This window comes from Lygodium microphyllum, chromosome 11, assembly GCF_053477565.2.
Source record: "Lygodium microphyllum isolate KBCC chromosome 11, Lygodium_microphyllum_v1.1.10, whole genome shotgun sequence".
NCBI classification, from domain to species: Eukaryota; Viridiplantae; Streptophyta; class Polypodiopsida; order Schizaeales; family Lygodiaceae; genus Lygodium; species Lygodium microphyllum.
This window is the reverse complement of record NC_141145.1, coordinates 156614176-156637598: the sequence shown is the minus strand read 5'-3', so window position 1 is coordinate 156637598 and position 23423 is coordinate 156614176.

The window sequence follows — 23423 nt, the reverse complement described above, 5'->3', positions numbered from 1 at the left end:
AGACGCAGGGCAAAGGCGGAAAAAAGGTAGCCCGACTGAAGAAAGAAAAGGAGAAAAGGCCAAAAGCGCAAGGGCAACCTTAAAAGTCCAAGGCAAATACAAAATGGGAAAGGCGCATTTTTAAATAAAAAGGCGCACCCTAAAATCTTGTAAAAGAGCATCGGGCTTTCACCCGTGCAATTTGTAAATATGGATGGGCGGTGAAAAGGAAGCTAGGAAGATAGAAGGACAATGGAAAAAAGGGCCTACATGTAAAAAGGGGAAAAGGGGATGACCGCCCAAAAGGGATTTAGGGTTTTGTATATAAAGTTGAAAAGTGAATGAGAAGCTCATTCTTTGGTGTGTGGCAAAAGAAGTCTTCTTCTTCCTCTCTTCTTCTCTCCTTCTTGCTTGTGTGTGCTCTTGAGAGAGGAAGTGTGAGAGTGTGAGGGAGTGAGTGTGTGTGAGAGAGTGAGGGATCAAGAGGGTGAAGCTCTTCACCATCTCCTCTCCTCTTCTTCTCTTCTCTTCCCTTCTCTTGCGCACGCGGCTATGGAGGATGGAGCTTGGAGATGGAGGAGGCTTGAGGATGCTTGAGCTAGCATCTAGGATTGTGGAGCTACCGGAGTGCAAGAGGGAGGAGGGTACTCGATCGAGCATCAAGGTAAGCTCACTACACTCGTAGGATCGACGGCGCGTCGGCTAGGTGAGAGATAGCCATTGGAGCTCGCTTGAAACGCTTGAAAGAATAAGCGGTCCGAGGGTCTTGGCAGTTGAGCGAAAGCTCCCACATTTTGGTTCCGTTGCCGAGACCAACGGATTCAAGCTTGAGCACTTGCGCGCCTCATATCGAGCATCGAAGTAGGGTATTCATCCCCGAAACGGAGCTTGAGATAGGTAGGAAGTTGGGTGTTTTCGATCTTCAAAACATGTAAGTATTTTGGGATATTCTGGTTGTTGATGATTGGAAAACATGGAGAAACTAGTTCAGTGTTTTGCTTTCGATTTATGTTGTGTTTAGTGTAGATTAACAGTAGGAAATCACACACGAAGAGGCAGAGGGTTGCTGCTGTGAAACAGGGAGAAAATAACAGAGAACAGGGGGAAAATAGAGTAAATGCGAAGGTAACTGAGTAGGAAGTGCCAGGAAAGGGATCTGTAGTGTTCAGGGAAGAACCAGCAGGGTATAAATTTTGGGAGGGCAAGAGAATCCCCATTTCCAACCAACTAAGAGAGAGAGAGAGAGAGAGCGAGTTTGGCAACCGTCCGATCAACCAGGGCACGGAGGACATTGCGTTTGGCGATCCCCAGGTAACCGATCTCCCCCTCACCACTCCAACTCTATCGCTGGTGAATTTCGTGGTCAATAGTAATAGACATCTAGAGATATTTGGGCGAATCTGTATACGCAAGCTCATCCGACCGGTGGACTCGGATGTCCGACCCAGTGTCCAATTCCTAGAATCGGACACTTGGACAACCGTCCGATCGGACCAACCTGTCCGACTACTAGAAATCGGACCAACCCGTCCGACTCGGACGCTTTGACTCGGACCCACCCTGTCCGATAAGACGAATTAATACACGTCACCAATCGGACCACCTGCCCGGTCCAATTCCCAGAATCGGACCCACCCATAATCGGACCACTAGGATCGGACACTTGGACCAGTCTGCCCGATTCTAGAAATCGGACCACCCTGCTCGATCGAACCATTCGGACGAATCGGACCACCCAAAATCGGACCTCGGACCCCCCTTTTCCGATTCATCGAACACATGCCTATCCGATTTTTGAGAATCGGACACTCGGACCTTGAGACTGCCACTCAGCCCTAATGCACCTGGTCCGATTCCTAGAATCGGACCAATGGTAAATCGGACGTCCGATTCCCAGAGTCAAACCAAAATAGAAGCCTGACCCATCCAGGGACACACTGGGGCACTCCCCAGTGACCCACCCCCGCGCCAACAATAGGAAGCAGCACAAGACCCTAGAACCCATAAAACGGCCAGGACTGGAGTAGCAAAGCCTATCAGGCCCAAAACGAGCGAGAGTGAGTGAGACGCCGGGGAATCGCTCACAGCACTCATGTTGAATTTCCGCACTTGAAGTACACTTAGGAAAGCTGAAAGCTTGATTGAGCACAAGTGCACGAGAAACGACACACTCACGAGTGACCATAAGTTGAGCACTGCATTCAAAAATTAAAGGAACTCACTCAGATAAATCGCCCAAAAAAACCCACCAATAGGAGAAGACCCAAGGTGTAGGCAAATACGCGAAGCGCAGGGTAGAATCAAGCAAGGAGCATCAACGACAAGGATTTGTCTCACGACCGGGCGCAAGAATTCAACCATGACAGAGGAAGGCTCGGACCATCGGTTTACAGGGGAGCTCGATGTGAGCGCATTCCCAGACGCTATACCACAGATGGTGAGCAGTTACGATGCGCATGCTTGGTACGAGCACCATGGCAGGACGACAGTTGCAATCATTGCGGACCTAGAGGAGGAGAGAAGGCTAGCCCACAAGGCGTTGCAGGGCATAGCCGAGTATAATAGGGACCAACAAGCCAGGAGCCTAAGGCAAAGCATGGAGCTACATAAGGTGCAGCGAGTACTGAACTTGGCTGGCCGGAATCGGACAGACCAGGAAAGAGCACTAGAGGAAGACCTGACGCTGGGTGAGCTCCTCATGAAATGGCTGCTCGATAACACCGCGGTAGAGCAGAGTGCCACTGTGCTAGCAACATCGCTACTTACAGGGTTGGGGGCAAACCAGGGCTCAAAGAGCCAAGCCAAAATACCTATTGTCGCCAAGCAACTCGACAAGTACCAGCCACCTGACGACCCGTACAGCTTCGTCGAGCAGTTTGAGCAAGTCTACGAAGCCAATGGCCTCAACGACCAGGCTCAACGTTTGCAAGCATTCGGACTTTGCTTAAGCAATAAGGGTAGGACGTGGTATACAAGCCTGGACGCCATAGAACGAGCCAACTTCAATAACCTCAATGACCTTTTTGTCAAGAGGTTTGCCGAACCCGGATACTCTGACAACCTGCTAGTACGCCTGATGAACATCAAGCAGAAGGAGAAGGAGGGCATCCATGACTATGTGACCCACGTGAGAAGCCTCCTTAAAAGAATCCCCTTAGGCAAGAGACCGACTGACAGGGCAGTATCGACTGTATTCATCAGCAGAATTCGAGATGAGGAATTGTACAAGGCACTGGCAGGCAACTCAAGCTTGCAACGAGACGTGGTGGCTAGGGTTTTTAAGGAAGCCATCATGGTCATTGACTATGTATGACAGTTTTCAGATTTTCAGATCTGAGTATTCTGAGCAAGAGATCTCAGCTCCAAGACATTTGATCCAATGTATACATGCTTTGACACATTCTTGTGCTCCAAAGATGCTTTCTGAGTGTAGTACAAGGCTCCTGTGTGTCAGTAATGACTGAATGCATGCTGTCCATTCATGTTTATAGCAGTTCAGAAATGATTACAGGTCTGTGTCTGTCACTCCAGCTCATAACAGAGCTCCCACACAAGCATTTACTCCTTGCACACTTCAAATACCTTCAATAGTGAGCATACATGCTCTATGAACCTTGTCCAGGTGCCCCACTGAAGATTGACAGGTTGCTATTCACTCAGATCAGCAAGCGCAGATTTTCAGATACAGGTTGCTATCCATTCAGATCAGCAGGCGCAGATTTTTAGATACAGGTTGCTGTCCATTCAGGAGGCAGTCCACCATTTTCAGACACAGGTTGCAGTCCACGATTTCAGGACACAGATTTCAGGAGGCAGTCCACGATTTTCAAACACAGGTTTCAGGAGGCAGTCCACGATTTTTCCTGATTCCTTACTTCCATCTCCTTTGCACTGCAAGTTGTCATGCCCATTCTCCCACAGCCTCATGGATGAAGCTCTGATACCATGTTCAGATTCAAAGAGGCAGATAGATGACAGACAGAGTGAAGCAACTAGCTTCCTCTCTCACACTCTATTATTTATACCACACTCAATAGTGAAAGATACAACCTACGGTCATAAGACCATTCACACCAAAGGCACCGACTTATTTAATGTATCTAACTACTATGGCTAGACTAGCTGTGTCCAGCTCATGTCGGTCAACACACACTAAATGAGCTTGATATTCTAACAGCTAGTTGGACAGGCAACTGATGGGAATTGTAGCCTAAATCAGGCAGCATTTTATCACACATGATAGGTCCTGAGCTGCAGAAGGTTCCAGCAAGGAGAGTGTGCAATGGGACCAGAGGGGCACTGGGTGAGCAACGAGGACAATGTGTTGAGCTCAACGCACTGACGAGCTGCACACACGATGGGCCTCCACACGCGATGGGACAACAAGTACCAGGCGGCGACCTGTAAGGTGGGTCCGTTGACCCATCGTTCAACTTTTTTTTCCTTCAAAATTCCTTTTTCTTGAAGTTCCCCTACCGAGGGTTCTACGTGGAGGCACAACACAAATTTTCGTGCAATCCAAGCCTAAAAATTTGGGGCTTTTTCTGAATTTGGGAATCTTAACATAGAACTAGACAATTTGACTCAGAAATTGCAATGCCGATGCACGTTTGCCCAAGAATTTTGGGGCTTTTTCACATTTTAGTGAAATCCTTTCAATTTCATTGAAATTAGTGCATGCAAGACTTGGAAAATTTGGGGATTTGTCCAGTTTTGGTGGAGCAAGATGCAACAATGATATCTGTCTCACAAATTGCAAGAATTTGTGACATTTTGCCTCCGACATTGGGGATTTTCATTTACATGCACAAATTGGGCTGAAATTTACCTAATTTCTTGACATTGATGCACATTGGACCCTGTGCAATTTGGGGCTTTTGTAGTTTGGGCAAAATTTGTGCATGATTTGGTCATTTTATGTACATGCAAATTCAACTCCATGTAATTTGGACATCCAACACTTGGAAAATTCGGGGTTTTTGCTGAAATTGCTCTATTTTGGCAAAATTGGCATGTTCTATGCATGACAAAGAAAATGCAAATGTGTGGTTGATGCTTTGAGCACAAATTTTTTGGGGCTTTTGATCGTGCGTGTCAAATTTTATGCCCGTGGGTACATGCACAACAGAAATTGCAGCTAAATTTTGGGATTTCTCATGTAATGTGATGCATATGCCCTTGGAACAGCTGTAATCAGTTGTGGAATGCTGTAGCACATGGTTTGGTGCTTCTGAAAATTTAATTACAGATCTAAAATGTGTGCTTCTACGTGGTCATTTACTGCTGGTTATTACTTGTTTGTACCTTGGTCACGTAGGTGACAGCTTGGGCCTGCATTTGCTGATTTTTTTGTCACATTTGGGCTGAAAATCTTGGCTGGCAGCAATGACAGCGGTAATCTCATGCACATAAAGAAGCTTGAAGGAGCACATAACTTTGCAGTTTGGCAAAAGCAGTGCTACAATATCTTGTTGCAAAAGAAGCAGGCAAAGCCGATTAAAATCAAAGGGGCAAAGCCCGCGGACATGGAACAGGAAGATTGGGACGAGTTAAATGAGCTTTCATGCTCAACCATCGAGCTATCGATTTCTGATGCCTTGCTGTTTAACGTTGAAGGTTTGGATTCTGCATATGCTATATGGAATTGACTAGAAGAATTGTATGCACAAAAAAGTGCTGCAAGCAAAGTGTATTGGCTGAAAAAGCTTATGGATTTGCATATGAAAGAGGGTACATCAATGTCTACTCACTTGAGTGAGTTTAACTCCATTTTCATCCGTTCTTGATTGATGAAGAATTTAAGGCTATGTTCTTGCTTTGCACTCTTCTAGAGAGTTGGGATACATTTAGGATTGCTACGAGCAATTCCAATGCGACTCTTTTGTATGCTGATGTAGAGAGTGCTCTACTCATGGAAGAAATGAATTGGCAAAACAATGTATCCAGTAAGTCTTCTAGTGCTTTGTATACTAGGGGCAGATTTTAGTAGAAAGGCAAATTTGATAGCAAGGGACGCAATAAATCACGTGGCAAAGATGTTGAATGCCACCATTGTGGTAAGAAGAACATTTTAAATGTGATTGCTATAAATGGAAGAAAGAGAAAGGAAAGGGCAAGAAGACAGATGATAGCAAGGAAGAGAAGAAAGAAGGTCATCCCAAGAAGAGTAGTGTCAAAATTGAAGAGGTGAATGTAGTCACTCATGACAGTGAGGACAGTGGAATGATGTACTTTTGGTCTCTTCACATTTTGGTGCACATGCTTTACTTGCAGATATAGATGAGGACATGCATACCTGGATTCTTGATTCAGGTGCTTCCTTCCATGTCACCCCTCATTGAGAGTGGTTCTCTGCCTATATAGGGGGTCGACATGGTGTTGTTCATCTTGGGGACAACTATGTATGTGACATTGCAAGTATTGGCAGTCTGCAGTTACAATTTCAGTATGGCTCTGTCTTCACACTTTACCATGTAGAGCATGTACCTCAGCTCAAGAAGAGCTTGATTAGCACAGGGCAGCTAGATGATGATGGTTCTACAATCAAGCAAATCTCGTATTTGTATTTTCAATAGATTTCACCTATTATTTTATTCTCAAATTGTAGGATAAGGTCACTTTATCTCAAAATCCTCATAACTAAAAAAAACAATTTCTGTTTTTTGTAAAAATTGAGCCAATCATACGACTCTTTAATGCCCTCATGAATTTTCAACATGAAAATGTATTAGAATCATTCTCATTTTTGCTTCTTAAAATGGAAATGGAAAATGGAAGATCTATAAGGAATCTAGAGTAATTGCTAGACGTTGTAAAAGTGAAACTTTATATGCTCTCCATGTGTCTAGTGTGAGTTATCATGTTGTTGCTGTGACTGAGCAGCCAAGCGTTTCTTTGTGGCATGGCCAGTTGGGACACATGAGTCAAACATGAATGAAAGTGCTTTCTGGTTTGGGTTACTTGCCTTGTCTTCGTCATGCTGATTTTGAGTATTGTGATCATTGTATTTATGGTAAACATGCACAAACGTCTCACAAAAAGTCTTTCTTTGAAATCTTCTCCTCTAGAGTTAGCACATTCAGATGTATGTCAAATGCCATGATTATCTTTAGGGGGAAAGAAATATTTTGTCACTTTTGTCGATGATGCTACACGAAAGGTATGGGTTTATCCTATTTGTAGCAAAGATGAAGGGCTTGACAAGTTCAAAAAATTCTTGGCATTGATTGAAAATCAAACTAATAAGACACTCGAGTGTCTTTGCTTTGATAATGGTGGGGAATATGTGTCCAAAGCCTTTCAGGAACTTTGTGACAACAAAGGGATAAAGAGGGAGCTTACTGCTCCTCATAATCCACCCCAAAATGGAGTTGCAGAGCATATGAATCAGACCATACAGGATAAGGTCCGTACTATGCTATCTCATGTTGTATTATCCCATGGTTTTTGGGCAGAGACTGTTATGACAGCCGTACACTTGATTAATCGATCACCAAACAAGTCTTTTGGGGGGGGGAGTTCCCCAAGAAGCGTGGTCTGGCAAGCCACCTTCATATGCTTACCTGAAAGTGTTTGGCTGCAAGGCTTTTGTACACATTCGTAAAGAAAAACGCAGCAAACTTGAGCCAAAGTCCTACAAATGCATTTTCCTAGGATATGGGTGAGGAGGGTGAAGTGGAGTATAGACTATGGGATCCCGAGAAAAGGAAAGTAGTACGCAACAATGATGTTATTTTCCGGGAAGATGGCATGCATAAACAACCCGAAAAGACTGAGGAGGTCCGTAGGGTTGTATTCCGGGAAGAAATACCTTTTGGACAGCAAAATGTGCCCGCTGTATAACAGCAAATAAATGAACTTGTAAATGCAAAAAATAATGTTGGAAATGATTAGCCAGCTATTGCCCATGATAATGAGCCGCTACATGTGTAGGAACAGCCAGGACAACAAGCTGTTTATGGTGATTTGTAGGCTGAAATACCAGGATAGCAAGCTAAAAATGCAGAAAACACTTCCATGCAAATGGGTTTATAAGATGAAGGTCACTTCTGGTTCCTCACCAAAGTACAAAGCAAGATTGGTTGCAAAGGGGTACAAGCAGGAGCATGGAATTAACTTTGATGAGATTTTCTCTCCTGTAGTCAAGATGACTACATTGAGAACCATTTTGGGCTTGGTTGCAACTGATAATATGGAGTTCATACAGATGGATGTAAAGACTGCATTCTTACATGGCGATCTGCATGAAGACATATATATGCAGCAGCCTAAAGGGTTTGTTGAAAAAGGGAAAGAAAAGATGGTATGTAAACTCAAAAGGAGTTTGTATGGGCTGAAACAAGCATCAAGAGAATGGTATCATAATTTTGATACATTTATGCAATCTCAAGGTTTTCATAGAAGTCAAGTGAATCACTACTTGTACACTAAGAAGGCAGCACATGGTAGCCTGATTATCTTGGTTTTGTATGTTGATGACATATTGATTGCTGGCAGGGATACTCATGCCTTGGATTCACTGAAGCAAAGTCTTCATGGTAGCTTTGACATGAAGGATCTTGGTGATGCAAATCATATTCTTGGAATGTGAATACTCAGAGATAGCTCAAAATGATTGCTCTATCTATCTCAGCAAGAGTATATCTCTAAAGTTTTGCAGTGTTTCAATATGGAGGGGGGGAAACAATTTGGGTTCCATTGCCTCCATATGTGAAACTCAGTGCAAAGGACAGCCCTACATCTGATGATGAGAAGGCTGAAATGGCCAAGATACCATATGCTTTAGTTGTTGGTAGTTTGATGTATGCTATGGTTGCTACATGTCTTGACATTGCCTCTGCAGTGGGAGTGGTTAGCAGATACATGGAAAACCCTGGCAAGAAGCATTGGGATGCAGTGAAAGGTATTATGAGATATCTCAAAGACACAAAGGAGTTGTGCATCTGCTTTGGAAAGTAGAAGGCATCTGTTGTTGGCTTTGTGTATGCAGACTATGCTGGTCATGCAGATTGCAAAAAGCCCACTTTTGGGTATGTGTTTACTTTCATAGGAGGAGCAGTCTCTTGGATCTCCAGGCTACAAAAGTGTGTTGCATTGTCTACTACAAAGGCAGAGTATGTGGCTACCACTGAGGCATGCAAGGAGGCTTTATGGCTTTCACATCTGGTGGGAGAGCTTGGCATCACAGAGTTACCTGTTCTCCATTGTGATAGTTAGAGTGCTATCATGCTAGCACGGAATCTTGTCTTTCATGCAAAGACAAAGCACATACAGGTGAAGTACCACTTCATTAAATATGTACTTGACAGCAAGAGCATTGAGATTGTCAAAGTGCATACATATGATAATCTTGCAAACCTTCTCATGAAGGGTCTTTCAGCAGAGCGGTTTGCTCATTGCCGATAGATAATGGGAGTCGGATAGATATATGTATTTCAGCTTTTAACATACCTAGACTTGGCTGATTCTTTTCTCCTCTTAAGGCACATTGCCTTTACGTGGGAGGTTGTTGGGAATAAAGGCCCTCATGCCTTTAAATGTGCAAGCGTGAGGGTCACCATTGTGAAGCTCCACCATCCATGAGTGCACTTCTTTCACTCTCAACCCTCTATGGCCTTTGCATGTAAGGAAGAAGCATGAGCATAGATATGAGAGAGTGCTCAAGAGAAAGAAGAAGAAGGCATCATCCGTACAGTCACTCACTCACTCACTCACTCACTCACTCACTCTCAACTCTCTCATTCTAACTCTCAACTCTCTCTAACAATATAAAAACAAGAAAGCAAGAACTCAAAGTTTGCACATACATGAATAGCTTGTTCTATTCTTTCTCATCCTTTAAATTCAAGAAAATTAGGGTTAGGGTTTCCCCATCCTCCTTGGGCATCCTGTCCCCTTTGTGGTCCTTTTAGCCAGTCATGGCTTTGTTTACATTCAGCTAAACTTTAGCCTTAATGAAAGAATAACCTAGACGTAGGATACTAGCTGCTAAGTACAATTTGCATGCGAGGAAGCCTAGCTCTCATAAAATAATGGCACCAAGTGTTACAAAAATAATTATTTTTTAAATATTTGTATGCTCTTCTTTTCATTATCTTTCCTCTTGCTGTTAACATTTATTCTCCCTTCTAGATGAGTGCCAATCCCATGGCACTTTTACCAAATGGATAGTGTTGCTATTGCTGTGAAAGGCTCTAGGATGTTTGATGAGAAAAATGGCAAGGGTGGATGGTGTGGTGTGGTAGAAGAAATATGGGTGGCGAGGCAAAAGGAATTGAGAGACTTGAAGTTAGCTTGAAGAGGGAGGAAGAGCCGATGGCCTATTATGAAGGGATTGTGATAAGTTTAGGTCACTGAAATGGTTGGGACTTGAGGAGCACCATTTACCTATTTGCTCTTCCTAAGGGGTATATCTACTTACTCGTTCAGTGGTTCTATGCTCATGCATATGTAACTGGGAGCTAGGTCAAATTTCAAGTAAACTTAGAATGTTGTCTTACACTTGAGGGCCCAATCAGTGAAAGAATGTGGTGCGGTGCTATCCTCAGGGTGAGAGGTTGTTCCAGTAAGCCTCGGATGTCTTACTTTTGATGTGCTCGGAGGTTGTAATGTGGGGGAAGGGCTAGGGTATTACCCTAGGTGCAGAATTTGGCAAGTCTGCCGGCAGATCCATGGGGGTGTCATGACCATGGTGTGGCTCTAAGGCGATGGAAGAGGTTGACTGGGGTTGTTCAAGTTGCATTAGTCCTGTTGCCTTGAGTTCATGATCTTGTTGCTTCACTATGACCAATTTTATTTTCCAAGAAAAGAATTTTCTATCAATGACACCTCGGCAAATAACTAGGTAGAATACAAAGCACAAGAAACTCTGTGAAGAGTAACTAAGTACATCACAAATACAATGGTTGTGTGAACAACCAATCCGGTGGGCTCTAATGCCAAACCATATGATCAAGTGGCAATGGCTTGGGATGAGCTAAATTCCATGTCCGCAGAAAAGCCTCTCTTCTCTTCCCCCATCTATGGCAATGTCTTTGGGTCCACTATGCCTATGAGTAATCTAGAGTGGAAATCCTTCTCAGATGCTGTCCAACGATAAGAAAAGAGTAGCTCACTTGAACGTCCTCATAGCTACATGTTGGGCCTCCATCTGTGACTCATGCGACAGCCCCCATGTAATCACCATGGTCTTTGTTGTGCTACGAAATACCATCCTGAGGGCTCTCCTCCAAAACTCATGGGCTCTAGGGTAGTCCCGTAGGCAATGTCTCTATGTTTCCATTGGGTCATTGTATCTCGTGCATGCTATTGGGTCCTTGCCATATCCAAGCCATATGCCAACTGCTAAGCTCCTGTGAGCTACAAGCCATAGGAAGAGAGCGATCTTTCTCAGCTTGAAGCTACAATGTAGCCTCCTCCAAAAGTCACCTAGGAACTCCTCTATGATTCCCTCTCTATGCCAATGGGGGGAGGCTGCTAGTTGTGCTCTAATCCTACTCGTCTGTATTCTCCTCCACAATGTGGTAGTGTAGCCAAACAATGGCACATTGCAATGTCTATCAAGGAACGTATCCCTCTACACCCACTCTCTTGGATCCCACTATAAACTCTGTAGAGGTCTCCTCTGGTAAGCCCAATATCTCCATCCATCAACTAGATAGGTGGTTGGGTTTGGGTCAATGTGCCACTTCCTCTTGAAGTGAGCCACTACTGTAATCCTCTGTCTAGACCATCTAATGAATGCTACCTAGTTGAGGTTCTCTTGCTGGAGATGGCCATCCTCCTCAACCATAAAAGTAAATGTCCTATCTTGGCTAGTCACAAAGGCTGCTAGAAGAATTTCCTCTCTAGAGAAGAGACCGATCCAAGTCTTGAGAGGTGTCTATATTTGTCTGCCAATTTGGTGGAAACCCCTCTATCATGGCCTCAATCATAACTCTAGCTCCCTTGAGCCCTTGTAGTCTCTATCTTTGAGCCTCCTATGGTAGCTCCTAGAATGCAATCCAATCTCCCATTGCTATAGCAACCTGTAAAGAAAATCTCCCTCATGATAAGTATGTCCTTTATCCAAGAGTGTAGCTAGAGTCTAATCTCAAGAGGTGATTGAAGAGAAGACTCTGCCTTCTCTTTTCTTCCGCTATAGTGGGGGTATTTCGTGAAGCCCTAGTAGTATAGATCTCCAAGCTTTGATAATAGCAGCTATGAATTTAACCTCAAAGCTCCTCCCTAAGTCCCTTGTCCTGATCTCCTAAAATATCCAGTGGATGTTGGGTTGCCATGGTCCTCTGTGTGTAGGTGTCATAGCGTGTAGCCTCCCTAGCAGAAGTTTCTTCCAAGGATCCTCAACTAGAAGCAAACCCCTAGCAATGAGCTTAGCCATCAAGGCTTAGCTCTGGCTGTCTCGGCCTGTGATCCCCAACCCTCCCTTGGACCTACGCTATATGCTGATATTCCAAGCAACCTTAGCCCTGGTTGGGCTTTTGTCTCCTCCAAACCAAGTAAAGTTCCTAATAAGGCACTTCACTTTGCCAATGCATGTCTTGGAGAATGCCCAACACGAAGTGATGTAACACATACTCGCAAGGACCTAGTGGGCGACCACTGCTCTCCTTGTTAGCGAGAGTCTCATTGAGCTCCAATAAAGAATATTTTGTCTTATGCTTAAGAGAAGAGGTGCGAGCTGCTGCTTTGAGGTAATGTCAATCCTCACATGGCATCCAAGTTATCTCATTGCGGTCCCATGGGGAACCCACATGAAATCCTCATGCGGTCGCCACTCTGGCTGTCTAGTGTCACATACCCAAAATCCATAGGACTTGTGCCGATTAATTAAGGAACCTGTTGCTCTACAAAATATCTACATGGCTCATACAAAGGCCCTAAAGTTACTCTCATCTTTGTCTAGATAGACTGTTGTGTCATGTGCAAACTTGTAGGCCTCTAGCTAGACTTTGTGCTAGCTTTCACTATACAAGGCCACTTCTAGGTCATTGTAGAGCTTGATTAAGGTGGTCTCTTAGAGTCTTTGCATGTCATTTTCCACTTGGAAAATTGGTGGAGATGGTCTCTTGCAAGCCTGCGTATGTGGCACTCCATTGGCCTTGTATATACTAACGCTCCAAATGTTGTCTCTCATGTAGATCTATCTTTGCTTTCTCTTGGGCCACTTCAATGTCAACATTAGTGAGTTGGTGGCTCATTTTTGTTAGTTGTGTGCTTAGCTCGACCATTTCTGCTCTATAGCTTGTGAGTGACTTGTCTTGCTCCTTGGGTCTATCTTGAAGCTCGTTCATGGTGGTCTCTTGTTTTTTAAGTTGATCTTTAAGCTTTTTAAGTACTAGGTCACGCTCTTTCAGCTCGTTCTGAAGCTCTTGTATCTGTTTTTCTTGAATGTCCTTGAGTGCAATGTCACACTCCGTCAGCTAGTTTTGGAGATCTATGAGTGCCAAGTCGTGCTCCTTCATCTAGTTTTGAAACTCCTGCTCTTGCTTTTCTTGAATCTCCTTTAGTGCCTTGTCATGTTCCTGCAATTGAGCTTGGAGCTCTTCAACCTAGTTTTCTGATTCTATCAAGAAGCTTTTGTACTCCCCCCATCCTTTCCAATTTTCCTTGGAGCTCTTGGCTAGCCTCAAGTGCATTGTCTTGGTTTTCTTTAGGCCCCTTGCACATCCATTGAAGTGCTCCTATTCTTCCTATTGCACTCTACCCCTTGGAGGATTCTTATGTCTTCTTTATGGTATTACTTGGGTGAGAGCTCTCTTCTAGATTAGTTGTGGTGACTTTAAGTATCGGTCTTGCTTCTGCCAACTTGTTGATATGTGCTTGCATGGTTTAGCCATCAGCTCACAGAGGGGGTTGTAGAGCTGGTGCTTGGTTCGTTTCTCACATTTTCCTTTTTCCTGAGCTCCTATTTTCTTTTTGGGCTATAAGGTTTGCTACTTGCTATGTAATGGATTGGTCCTCCACTGAACATGGACTCTTCCATAGATTCTCTAACAGCCCTTTTATACTCTTCTTGTGATTGCCTTATTTTGGATTCTGGTTTTCTTCATTTCTTCTTTGATCTCTTTTTAGTAGCTCAAATGATCAATTGCTCCTCTTTTGTGTCTCTTTCGTGAAGTCCTCTGAGGATGAGCTCACTTCTTCCTCTTCTCTGTGCTTCTTCTTTTTCTTGCTTGTGTCATCATTGTGGTTGGGGTTTCCTCCTATGGTGTCTTGAGATGAATCCTTGGATAGTGTGGGTAGCTCTCTGTGTGGTAGCAAGTTTTCTTGGGGGGCACTTCTACGACAACAACAATGATGTGGTGCTCGGCCTTCATGCGGTTAACTTTTACTTTAGGATCCTTTGGAATGACCCTTTGTGCCTTGGCAAGGGATTCTATGACATGATCAAGCCATAGAGCATTTAAGTCTTACTTAATTAGATTCCTTGTTAATATGTCCTCTAGGAGCCATTTCGGTATTTGGGCTGGTCGAGGTCTTGTTGTAGGCGAAGAGGTAATAAACGAACAATGCTCTCACCCTTAGCTCTTCTTTTCGAATTGCTCTTAGGAGAACTCCTTCGTTGGCCACTACTTTCATCGTGGTTCCATGAATTTTGACCATTGAACTCTCATCCCACCTTTGAGAGACTTGGGGAATCTTTTGTGTTTTAACATATTTTCATGATCCCATTTTGATGCCCAAGGTCTCTTCTACTAGCTTTGGGATGAACTTGATGCTGACCATTTGTTCATTATAGTTCCCATTAGTTTTTATGTTGTATATGAACTTGTTGGATCTCATAGTTTCGTAGTTCTCGATCAATTTGGAGCAAGTTAAGAAGTGGATGTGGCTTTGATGTAGTCTCAAAGGCTGCACTTGGGGCCGCAAGTTCTCTGGTAGTCTGATATTTTTCAACCAGATTCTCGAGGCATGCGAATGCTAAACCTGTCCAAGTGCACTTCTGTCATGAGGACCTAAAAATTTGATGCTTTGCTTATGTTTAATTGACATTTGATTAAAGGATTAATCAAATGTGCAATTAAAAGATGCACATGTGAGGTGCAAGCTACTTTCTCACAGTTGAAGACCGAAGGACCCTGTGAAAAAGATGGATGTCAAAGGCAAAAGTTGTGACAAGTTACACTTGTTAGATTCTAGGTGAATTTTGGTGTCAGTTTGCCCCTAGGACCATTAAGTGTCAGTGGGGTGACACTAGGGACTAGGCATTAATTAATGGATTAATGCTTGTCCAAGGGTCAATTAATGCATGGGACCACTTTGGGTTGCAAATGGCCTAGCCATTTAATTTTTGGATGGGCAAGATCAATTTTCTAGGCATGGATTAAGGGCTGAACTAATTTTTAGAATTAATTAATTCTAAAAATTAATTAAATGACTGGAAATTACTGAAAATGGATTAAGAAAGTTGCCACTTAGTAAAACTTCCCCATGCAAGTGGGGGAAAGGCTAAATAGGGCTGAAGGGAGAGGAAAATCTCGTTTTTTCATTTTGGAGCTGTTGGAAAGAAGTACTGGACTGCTGCTCCCAGCTTTTGGGGCCAATTCCTAGCCATTGAAGACCATTTTGGTGATGGAGATTGCATATTCTTGACCTTGGGAAGCTGACAATTGCTGCTCATGCACTTTCTCCTGAAGATCATAGTCTCTGATGCTCCTATTGTTGTTGGTGCATCCGTTTGGGGCTGGTACAGCAGGGCAGCAACTGATTTTGATCAGTTCTTCACGACGAATCTCAAAATTTTCTCTCTCTACAGCATTCTCTCATCTCCTTTAGCCTATACTCAGCCATTCTCAGCAATTCTCAGCCATTCGGAGGAGATCTCAGCCATTTTTGGTGGGCTGATCTGTAATTTCTACAGTAAACCCTAATTCACAGCAGAAATTAGGGTTTAGCAGCCACCTTGGGATCCGTGCCAGAGATTGAAGGCTCAAGGGATTGAAATCAGCACAGCTGATAATTGAAGATTATCAAGGGATTTCAGGAGCCAGCCCATCCCGAATTGATTTGGGGCAGCATTTGGCCAGCCAAGGGTCAAATTGGAGAAGAAGTCCTGGGTGAAACAAGGGGAAAATGACCCAAAAGGCTTGCTGGACATTTATGATAGCAAGAGCAATTGGTTAGCAGGAGAATATTGAAGAATCTCAAGTTGTACTCCTTCCAATTGAATGAAAGCTAAAGAAATACTGCAAGGGGCACCAATTTTGGGGCCAACAGGGTGTCTACTGTTCAAGAATGTTATGGTAAAGTGCGTATTTTATTTTATGTGCATTTATTTATTATTGTAATTAACTCTTAAATCAGGTTATCACGATCCATTCCAAGCTTAGTCACTAAAGCTTTAAACTCCAAGCTCTCTTAGTTACTCAAGTCACTAAAGTCTAACAAGTCATCTCCAACAACTATTATAGCGGCAGTTCGCATTTAGTTACACACGACCCACTTTACTACTCTCTGGAAGCCCCTATTCCAACCTGTGAACTGTCAGGCACAGATTACAGCAATCAATTATCAACACGCAGACTATATGCAGTCTATACGCATAATTATTTTCTTGGAAGATGATTGTGACAACGAATTCCGCAATCGTAAAGGAGAGATACTACAAAAGCCAAACTTAAAAAAAAAGTATACAAGCCTTGTAAACCCGCCTTTGAGCTATGCTTATCCGCTAACAAGGTTTCGAGTGTGTGAGGTCTTTTGGAATTTTGCAGGATGACTGATCAACATGGACGATCTTATGGTTGAAGGTGATTTACCCGAACCAACAATGGAGTAAAAGTTGGATTTGATTATGATGCAACTTCAAGAAGAACGAAGAGCACGACAAGCTTTGCAAGCTCAATTGGCCAATCTGCAATAATCTACCACTAACCAAGATGGATGGCAACCTCAAGATCTTATACGACGTACCATCGATGCAACACTTGAAGCCCAATCCATTTGCAAAGAAACAAAGATAAGTAAAAGGAACTTCAATTTTCGTACTTTCAATGGATCACACAATGGAAAGACTATTCTTGCTTTTATCAGTCAATTTGAAGATTACTTCCATGAAGAAACATATGCTGAGAAAGACAAAACTAAATGTGTCACTAACCATTTAGTTGACCAAGCATCCTTATGGTGGACTATGGTCTGCAGAAGCGTTGGTTGTCCCACTACTTGGGAGACTTTCCAAAAGAAAATTTTGCAGAATTTCCTTCCTCCCCAATTCCATGAAAAAGCCATCAAGCAATGGGATCTTCTACAACAAAGGGATCGCGAACCTATTTCACAATACACTGAACGTTTCTGGAATACTCTATTGCAACTACGTATGCTCGAAGATGTACGAAAACCCTCCTTTGCTAGATGATGAAACTGAAATCCTTGAGCCTGAAACTATTATAGATACTGACTTTATGACCACTAGAACTGGCCGTAGATATTCTAGATATTTGGTCAAGTTTAAAAATCATCTTGTTGAAGAGACCCAATGGATGCACGCTAGAGATCTAAGTGCTTTCCCCACACTGTTAGCTCCACATTGAGCTAATAGCAATTGAGGACAATTGCTATCCCACCCCGAGGGTATGATGCCAGGAGGCATATTCTACGGTGGATTCCATGAGGTTTTGCGGTGGATTTCGTAAAATTTTATTACCGGGGCTCATATACAATGTGGACTCTTTGTGCAATAAATCGATGGGGATGCCTATCCTTTTCAGGCGTTTTGTTAATTTAATGTGTAAGTGGGTGATTCCATAGCGGGTGATTTCGCAAAATACATATTTAAATTAATAAACGTTTATGAGTTTAGAGTGCGCACTCATAATAAATTAAGGTTAGGATTGATTTCTAACCAATTTATTTTTTGTAGCTGAAGACTGCTAGGTATTCACTTTCGTTGGTTTAATTGTATTATTTTTCTAACAATTGTGAATGCTTCAGTTGATGTGTAGAGCAAGCAGTGGTGGCAGTGGGAAGCATTGGAGGATAGCGCGTATTCAAATTATCATCAATTTTTTATGGGTACGTATCTTAGGCATGGCGCCTATATTTTGTCACACTTATTTACTAAAGCGTTTGATATTTATTTATTATTTTTATATGCGCATGGGCGCACGATTAGAATATTTGTATTGGACATTGTATTTGGGTACCGCCTGACTTCTTGGGCGCCCAATAGCTTTAATTCTTTAGTGGCACAAAAGCAAACACAAAAGCTAGAGCGTGCTATTTTGTAAATCGGGCTATTTTTTGAGCTTGAAGATGAATAATATATAAAATACATGCTTTTTGGAGCGCTCACACAAGGCATGGGGGGAGATTGCACCCAATTGGTCTCTCGTTCATGTCGTGCAAGCTTTCTTCATTGGTTTTTGTGTAAAAAGTAGAGTTCTTTTGTTCTTAGGGACCTTGTGACGCTCACTACGTGCACATATGGTGACTGATCTGTGCACCATGGATGTCTTGTTATGGGTGGATTTAACCTAGCACAAAACTTTGACACCTATTGTGTCATATCCATTTGTGGCGCGTACTTTAAGAGAGAGATGAACTTTGAATAATATGCATCAAGGGATAGTCCAAGCTGCTTCAATTCATAGAATTCGTTCATCTTCTGTGTGCGGTAGACAGGTGGTAGATACCTCCCTCACACAGCTTCCTTAAGCTTCTCCCAAGTGACTGTCCCTTTCGTGATGCCTTGGTCTCTGCACCATTGTTTCCACCAAATTCTTGCTTCACCTGTAAGCTTAAGTTTGGCGAGCATAGCTTGGTTAGCATGTGCAGTTCCTGCTGCCTCAAAATAGTCCTCCATGGACTCGATCCAGACCTCGACGTCAATTTGAATAGTCCTTCCCTTACCATCGAATTCAGGTGGCTTGATTTATTTGAGAAGAAACTTCTTCTCTTGAATCATAGCTGTACTTAGTGTAGGGGTCAGACTTGGGATCTGCACTTGAGGTTGTGCCTGGGCAATAAGATTCTTTACGTTAAAAACTTACCAAACGTTTCTCACATTACATTAATATGACTAGTACAGCTTTTAACCAAGTGACCTAATCACTTAACTCCTTTGCCAACATTTACAGCCATGACAGACAGTAATAAAAATATTATTCATTCATGAGGGCATAGCCCTTTTGAGTACATTTATTTTGGGAAAGTAGAACAAGTTGATTGGCACATCAATTTAGGAAAAATAGGATTGTGTAACATTCCACTACAGATACTGAGTAATAATATGGAGAGGGGTCATGGATTTTAAGGAATCGATAGGTCATAGGAAGCTTGGGGTATCCTTTCCTTTGATACCAGTTCTTCTCATAACGTCCCAGCACTTTGATTCTGTCGGTAGGGATCACCCTAGTCACTTCTTCGTACACATACTTGTTCTGCTTGACTTGCCAACAACTGCTGACATGCAGGGTTGCATTTGCGCGAGCCTCGACAAAGATGAATAGCTTCATGATCTTTAAATCCTCCATCCAGTTGATTCTCTTCAAGTTGGTCTGAAGGTACGCAAGTCGGTGGACTGCTATGTAATATATTCATGATTCACCTATCCATCTCCATTCCACGTACAGGGGTGAAGGATTGTAGATGCCATCTAGAATATTCATCATGCCTAGCCTCCGTCGATAATCCGAAGCACGCATTGCAGTCTTAAACATAACCTGGAACACCAAGAATTTGTTCCACCCTTCATGACTCTGTAGCCCAGCATCCATAAGTAAGTAAGGAGATGTTCTCAACACCAAACATTGCTCTATTTTCCTTCCTCCATTAAGTTCCTTTGTAAATATTAGATTCCATTGGTTTGCTCTAATACCAACTGTAACATGCCCGTTTTTCCAATTGCGGGACATGTCTTAGCAGCCCATCGGGAGGAGGGTCTAGAAGGCTCTACCTGGCACTCGTAGGGAATAATACATGGTTTGCGATCTAGGTCTTTCCGAGTCTGCCCCGAGCGGAAGAGTCCCACCATTCCCACTTGGGATCGACCTAAGGTCAGGGTCCCTTTCCTATTGACAAAGTCTCAACCTTTCTACCGAAACATCATAGACATGTTCCTTTGTCCTAAAATAGAATAAACCGAAGATTCTACATCCACTAATTAGGTATTTATTCTCTCAACATTTGAGAAAAGTTTCCTGGCTAACCGAGACCACCCTTCCATAGGACGGACCTAAGTCACGCCCACCGCACTTTCCTCAGTTTGCTTTAGTTATCTAATTAACTAATACATAACGTTTTGACATGCAAAATCAACTCCCTTAATTAAACAATTTAATCACGGGTTCCTTCACGTAACTTAGGCACTGACACAAAAACAATGTCAAGCAAGTTCCTTCTTCTCAAGCATTTGTTCTTTATTTATCAAAATTCTGGATTACATCCAACATCATGCCGAAGGCCACCCCAGCAATCTATAAGATCGTTAATACAAGTTTCGCCCGTAGACTAGTACACATGCCTCGAGATCCCATCTCGAGTCACGTCGGCCTCTTGTATGGGATCCAGAGGCAAGGGATTTACAGCCAGAGCCTTCCTTGGAACCCAAGCATCCTCTTGGAACCCAAGCGTCCTCCCGCTCCAAGTAGTACCCACAGAGAGACCTCTCGCGGCGGGTTAGATCCATATACCCGGCACGGCTAACAACCCCCTTGGATAGGGCCAGGCAGACAGTCGAAGGTAAGTGTTCTTGCCTATCCTCCAGGATTTCAACCGGAAGCATTTAAGTGTTTTTCTTGAATTAGTTCCTTGAGCAAAGAAATCAAATACTGTATCTAAGTACAAGCACGAACATTTCGGAGGTCATTTGTGCGACTGATTGCTAAGGTGTGACTCCTTTTTCCTGAATGCCCAACACCCGATCTTGGGACTTTCCGCGACTTGGCAAAATCCCAATAACTTCAACATGCGCAAATGGTCTTGGTAAGTTGACTTACTTTCTTAGGGTATCTTAGTCCCTAACTCAAGCACTAGCCGGTCAGTCAAGGCAATGAATATGCCTTATTTGCAACCCAACCAAGGGTCTTATAATCTCTAATTCTAGCCAAGCTCAGTTAACACACATGGCAACACATGATTCCTCATTTAAACTTTCAAGATGTGGTTTAGATGCATGCGATCCTTCCAATTCTCTTAGTGCGGTTCTATACAAGAGTTCCCAACCATCATGCACATTGTGTGTTTTAGTATAGTTGTCCCCTAAACAGCTTTTATCTCCCTTTATTCCTGGCAATGAGTAATTATTTCTAATGCACCGGATCACATGTGACTTGCGTCTATGAAAGTCCTAGGGTTTTGTTCCTAACGAAGCAAATGTAGCTTATGAATAGAATTTAACATTTCATGTGTTTTCTTTTAACCATAGTTGCGCAACGTGAATTCTAAATGGCTATTCATGCACTGAACTGGTTAAAAAGCTATCATTTTATGTGAAATAAGGATATAACCCTATCATTTTATGTGTGTAGAAGTTATCATTTCATGTGAGATAAGGTGATCCTTATCATTTTAGGTGAGTAAAACTTATGCGAGTTCAACCCTACGGTTACATGCAACTTCGTTCTTAGTATAAATAAAACCTCATGCATGACATTAATCCTTCCATGAGAACTAAGTCCTAAACTAACTTTTTTTAATGCTTGAAACCTGGGCTTGATTTGTGTGTGCTGCATTGGTTGTTCCGCTCATCCCTTCAGCATTATCAGTGGCTTGGGCGCCTATGCTTCCCATGACTTTCTTCTTGGGAGCCATTCACCTCGTGGAGGTTGAGCAGTCTGGTCCTTGATGGGTTTTGGGTAGATATGTTTGGTTGGGGAAAAACCCACTGAATGGGGTTCGTTGTCAAGAGAGTGGTTCGGGTGGCTCATTCAGATCCTTCCTCTTTTCCTTCCCCTACCACTTCTCACCTCTCTTCCTCTACCTCTTCTTCTTGTTCCTCTACCTCTCCTTCTTGTTCTTCTTCCTCTCTCCTTTCCCTTCCTCTTCTCCTCTCCTCCTTCTTGCTCTTCTACCTCCTTCTCCTTCTCTACCCACTTCTTCTATCCTCTTCCTTTTTCTTCCCTCCTTCTACTTCTCTCCTCCTTCTATCTCTTATCCTCTCCTTCCTCTACTTCTTACCCTCTCCTTCCTCTTCTCTCTCTTTACTTCTTCTCCTTCACTCCTACTCCTTCACTCCTTCTCCCTCTCTTCTTCCTCTCCTCCTTCTTGCTCTTCCACCTCCTCCTTATTTTCTCACTCTTTCTTCCACTTCTTCTCTCACCTTCTTCTCTTATCCTCTTCCTCCTCTTCTCTCTCACTCTCTCACCTTCTTTCTCTTCTCCCACCCTCTTCTTCTTATCCTCTCCTTCTTGTTTTCTCTCTCTCACATTCTTTCTCTTCTCTCTCTCTCTCCTCCCTTCTCTTACTCCTTGTTTTCACCTCCTCCTTCTCTCTCCCTCTTCCCTTCTCTCTCCCAATCCTTCTTTCTCTTCTCTCTCTCCCTCCCTTCTCTTCTTATCCCCTCCTCCACTATTTACCTTCATGGTCCAACAAGGAGGCCATTTAATTTTTTTTGGAGGACTCGAGAAAGGGACCCGCGATGCTAGTCGGCTAGGGGGGTTGACCAAGACCAAAGGCCCCTGAATGGCCTACGCTGAGTTGACGAGGGGGAAGAAAATGTCACGTGGGGAGGGGGGAGCTGGGTGGCAGAGCGGCCCGCAGAATTGCCATTGCAGTCTAACACAGGGGGAAAAGACACGTGGAACTGGGTGGCGGAGTGTCCGCCGGCAGAGTTGCTGCTGCAACCAATCACAGGGGAGAAAATGACGTGCCCGTTTGGAAGGCCCAAAGAGGTGGCGAGCGCCTGCAGCCCAGGCGATGGGGGTGGCTATGGATGGATCCGAGTGGCCCTATGCAGCACTGGGAGGGACGACGTGATGTCGACGGCATGGCCTCCTCCTTCCTCTACCTTCTTCCTAGGGAGGGTAGAAGTCCTTCCCTTATATAGGGGAGGGGAGGAGATAATTGGCATGGCTACCCTCCACCTGGAGGGTGCATGCCCCTTCTGCCATTCCACCACTCCCAATCCCTCTCTCCTCCCCCCGAGCTGTCGGCGAGGAGAGAGGGAAGGGGAGTAATTTTTTTTTTTTTTTAAAAGAAAAAGAATTTTCCTTTTCCTTTAATATTTAAGGGGAGGGTTCCCATACCCCTTACGATGGAACTGGAAACTCCTCATGCAAGGATGCTACTATGTAGTCCTTGCTCCCCTCCTTTGGTATGTTTTTCTAATGATCTAAGATGTTGTGGCGAAATTTTTTTTGGTACAACTCTCTCATGTGAGCCATTACCCTCCTCCCCTCATCATTCATGATGATGGCTCCTAACCTACCATCGACAAGATAGGCATATCCCTCTGGGGTATGCCTAAGATGGGTCCTCTCCTACATGTGTCCACGCTCTTGGGC